The 4,922-nt window shown below is 42.7% G+C and overlaps 1 long non-coding RNA gene across 1 annotated transcript; it reads right to left on the bottom strand.

Moving 5' to 3' along the window:
- Positions 1–1,434: 1,434 nt before the first annotated feature.
- On the bottom strand, positions 1,435–1,861 carry LOC140687248 (uncharacterized). Its single transcript, XR_012061426.1, has 2 exons — positions 1,764–1,861; positions 1,435–1,626 (listed from the first exon to the last, which is right to left on the bottom strand). It is a non-coding gene; the product is annotated as an uncharacterized lncRNA (long non-coding RNA).
- Between the last annotated feature and the right edge of the window lie 3,061 nt (positions 1,862–4,922).

The following is a 4,922-nucleotide window of genomic DNA, read 5'->3' as shown; positions in this document are numbered from 1 at the left end:
CATTTTAGCCATCTAGCTGTGTGAACTCAGGCAAGTTACTTAACCTCTCTGTGCTTTGTTCCTCATTTGCAAAATAGGGATGATAAAATGCTTGAGAATGTTAAATAAGTTAAGGCTTTGTAACAAGCATTCCCCCAAATCTCAGTGCCCTTCAAAAGCAGACTTTTCTTTCTCATTCATGGGTTTGCAGTTTGGCCATGGAATTTCTGCTCCAGACTAAGAGTAAAAGGCACCTGTGCTCCACCCTGCTTTCCTTCCAGGCTTAGGGAGCATGTCTGCCTGGGGCATACTTTTCTCACAACAGAGGTCAGGGAGTGCAAGATGCTAAACCATCCTGATTATGGAAGCTTCTTTGGAACATGAAGGATGTCACATCTGCTTCTATTTCATTGGCCAAAAAAAGCCACAGAAGCAAGCCCAGCATCAGTGGGGCGGTGGAACATACTCACCCACGGAAGCGGAGAGGGAGTATTTCCTGAGCAATAATGCAACAGAACACATAGAACTCCCCTGGGGTGAGATGGGGGTTAGGGCTCTGCTCCCACCCAGGCTTCAACCAAAGTAGTTTTGCTTTGATCTGTTTTCTGTCCTGGGCTTGAGTAATATTTTATTTGAAAGAAGTATTCCATTGCTTTGAAGCAAAAAGAGTTTGGAAAGTACTGATTCCAAGTCTCTTACTTTGCCAATGAAGAATCTGGGGTCAGAGGGTAAACGCCTTGCTGGTTTGTATCTGTGTCAGGCCCCGAGCTATGTGGTTTGAAGTCAACCAGATTTGGATTTTTAATACCAGCTCTACCATTTCCTAGCAAAGGTGCCTTGGCCATCCCCCCACCATCGCAGGCAAACATCTGTCCAGGGCCCTAAGGCTCTCCCACCACTTACCACACTGAAGGCATGAGCTGCGTGATGGGGCCTCCACCTGATGTGGTCCTCGCTCAGATGGGGAAAGCGTTCTGTGCTCAACCATGTCCCTGGGATGGGATGGAAAAGTGCACTGTTCCTTGTGCTGATGTCCCTGTTTGCAGTATTGTTGAACTGCTGGGTTTCCCACGTTGCCCTTCTCTCCCGCTTTCCCTTTGCAAAGCCAAGGGACTTGGGTGTATCCCTGTCTCCTCCAGTGGAGGCTTTTTGAGGGTAAAGGTCACTCTTTTCATGTTCATTTCTCCCCATGCCCACACCTCACCCCTCTTTTCCATTCCATGACACAAAAACCCTACCTGCAGACAGCAGGGACTCTGCAAATGGTTATAGATTAAATAATGCTTTTTCTTTTCATGACACAGAGGCAGATTTTTGGAGAAGATATGACTTCAGGAATGATTTCCCAGAAATGTTTAAAGTCCTTAAAAGTAGAGGGGAAAATCTACCATCTGCAAAGGCTCACTGGCAGATACTGGCCCAGCCCGAATGTACAGAAACAAAGAAACACTTAGAGTTAGTCAAAACCATTAGGGCCTTTGGCTCTGATTTCAAATAAGCAAAATAAACAAACTCCAGTCCAAGTAGGAACTGGATCTGTCGTCCTCGTCTTTCAGCTTTCCAAAGCCAAGTACAATGTTTGAATGTTTCGGACGTTTCCTTCTAATGGATTTCCTTTTATTGTATGTTCCAGATGGCCAATGGATCCTAGGATAGTAAACAGACATGCCCATTTTAAATTTTGCCTTAATTTGTTTAACACTTTTCTGGCGTCACATGCGCATATTATAAGGGGGAAAGCACGGCTATTACATTGGTCTATAATAAATCCAGCTGTGTTTTACCCGTATGGTTACTCTAAACATTGTGACTCCTGGTTACACACAGGTTGACCACAGGGCAGTAGGTGTACACACACATCCTCCACCCAGCACTCCAGGTAAGGAACCAGTCCATCCTTCACCCTGGAAGGCAACAGCCTGGTGATTAAAATGGGTGCTTTGTGACACGATGAAAGATTCATGGCAAACACTCTGGTTCTTGGAATTCATAGGCTCAGGCATTTCCACACCCGGCTCTTTCTTTGTTTCTGCTTTTCTGAGACCAGGATAGTTGATGAAACTGACTAATTAGGGAAGCGCTCTTCCTCCCCGACACATTTGCATTTCACAACGTAAGCAGGAGAAGTAAAATCACCGGGAGAGGGGTCTTCTTCAACTCATACTGCCTTTCTCTACGCTGCAAGTGTAGGGATTGCTCAGATAACCTGTTCGCCACGGCCCTAAACTGGACAACATGGTGATGCCCTCGAAGAGTGCCACACGGCTGAGTAAGCTTGGTGCTTTGAAGTCAAGGAAAGAGCCTAATCGATGGGTTGAATTTCAAACACCTCAGCAATCAGCAGAGCAGGACACGTTTAAATGCCCGCCAACTTAATCCTGATCAGCAAGGACAGTGGAAAGCGGGGGAGACCTGAATAGCTAAGCTGTCTGTTCCAGCGGAGGCTTTCCTGACAGATTCAGGATGATGGACTTCAAGAAGGGTCATCTTAAACAAGGACCTCCTGTATAGCACAGGGAACTATATTCAATTTCTTGTAATAACATATAATGGAAAGAATCTGAAAAAAAATACATGGGATGTATATGAATAACTGAATCACTTTGCTGTGCAGCTGAAACTAACGTTGCACATCAAGTATACTTTCATAAAAAATAAAATTGAAAGAAACAGAAGAGTCATCTTAGAAACATATTTCACCTCCCAACTTGGCCTTCAAATTCCAGCTCAGATGCTCCCTTCTTTCTGAAGACTCCCTCAGCCTGTCCTCTCCAGGTACTAGTGATTCATTTCCTTCTACGTCATACCTATGAGCCTTGAATGTACGTCCACTGTGGCATTCACCACAAGGTCCTGTCAGTTTTAATTTGTACATCTCTCTGTTCTGCTGGCCTCTGATCTCCTCGGGGGCACGAACAGCACCAAGCTACCCAAAGGACACACTACCACGCCTGTTTCTTAGAATAAAACTGCTGTGGGGCTTTCGTAACTCACGTGACCTAGTGTTACTAGATTATTTTTTCCTTCTGGAACAGTGAAAATCAGGAATCAACACTTGTACCCTCTTCTGAGGGCTGAGAATCAAGAAAAAGTGGATAAAACGCATCAATTCCTGATTCTCTGGAGTAGAGGTATTATTTTGTCTGCTGCTTCTTAGCTTAGCCTGACCCCACCTTTGCCCCCCCACCTCCCCCTCCGTATCACCGTAGATGAAGGAGAACACAGGCTCCTGTTACTCTAGGTACCATATGTGCCTAGCCCTCAGTGGCCACGGCTCATGGGACTAGCATGGTCATTTAACCCATAAAATGAGCGAAGTTGAATTATATGACTGAGGGTTTGAATGAAGAAGACTGGAAATCAAGAATCACATGTATCCAAGGTCCTGCAGACTCAAGATGAAGCATCTTTTACTATCCTATGGCCAGTGTGATGAAGAATGATTACCTGAAGAAGGAGAGTGAAAGCAGACCCAGAGAGAAGCAGAAAGTCACCTGTTTCACGTGTCTCCAGAGAGAGACAAGCAGGCAGAGGGAGACACGTGGAGGTGAATGTCTGCAGTTTTCTTTTTCCCAATCCTTGTCCCGTGGGAAGTCTGCTCTTCTCCTGACTTTAAATTCCATGGCCCACCCCTCCACCATTTATTCAATATTTATTTTAGCTGACTAGTGTGGGTTTTAGTTTCTCACATATAATAAGGCATCCTGCAAGACAATTCAGTCTTGATCCAATATATCCATTATTGGTATGTACCTAGAAATTGGGGCTCGATTAATTATGTTCAGAGCAGTTAAGAAATCTCTCTGCAGGGCTCCCCCATGAAAACAACCTTAACAAATAGAAATCATTTATTTTGTATCATACTTTTTGTAATATAAAGGTCACTTTTTTTTTTCAGTGAAGACTAATCTGGGTTCTAATCCCTGCTCTGCTCATCTAATAACTGTCAATTTAAACAAAGTATGTAACCTCCCAGTGCTTTATTTTTAAAAAATTTACACCCAATATGGAACTTTTCAAACATGCCCCAAAGTGGAGAGAATAGTGTCATGAAAATCTAGGTATACATCACCCAGCTTCAATAATCATCAACAGAACGTCAATCTAATCATGAGAAAACATCCAGCAAACTGAAATTGAGGGACAGTCTGCCAAATAACTGGCCGGTACTCTTCAACAGTGTCAAGGGCATGAGAGACAGGACAGGCTGAGGGACTGTCATAGATTCAAGGAGACTGAGGTGACAGGACAATGAAATACAATGTGGGGTTCTGGGTTGGATCCTGCAATAGAAAAAAGACTTGGTAGATAAAAAAAAAAAGGAGACATTAGAATAAAATCTGTAGGTCAGTTAGTAATGTTATATACATCAATGTTAATTTCCAGGTTTTGATCATCGTTCCATAGTTACGTAAGATGTTAACAACGTTAGGGGAAGTTAGGTAATCTGTATTCAGGACCCCTGTGCTGAAAATAGCACAACTCTTCTTTAAATCTAAAATTGTTTCAAAATAGAGTTTTAAAAAATAATATTAATCAACATTCTGCGATTCTTGATTCTTATTTCTTCTACTCCTTTTTTTTTTTTCTTTTTTTGCTGGAGTTATTTTAAAGCAAATCCAGACAGGATATAATTCCACCAATCAGCTCTGACAGGTAAGAAATGTTTCATAACATAATTGCAATGACATTGGCACACTTCACAAAATTAGTAAGAATTCCTTAATATCTAGTACTCAGTCCACAATCCATTTTACCTGTGTCTCAAAAGTGTCTGTTTATTGGTTTTGTGGGCTTTTTTTTTCCCTTTTTTTCTTTTTTCTTTTTTGATAAAATCAGGTTCCAAACAAGATCCCAATACTGCATTTGTTTGATGGGTCTCTTAAGCCTCTTTTCATCTGTGACAGTTCCGGCCCCTCCTCCTTCTTTCAAGCCGTTTGTTT

This window comes from Vicugna pacos, chromosome 19 (assembly GCF_048564905.1).
Source record: "Vicugna pacos chromosome 19, VicPac4, whole genome shotgun sequence".
Classification (NCBI taxonomy): domain Eukaryota; kingdom Metazoa; phylum Chordata; class Mammalia; order Artiodactyla; family Camelidae; genus Vicugna; species Vicugna pacos.
Note: the sequence above shows the minus strand (reverse complement) of the source record. Positions and strands in the feature narration are given on the sequence as shown.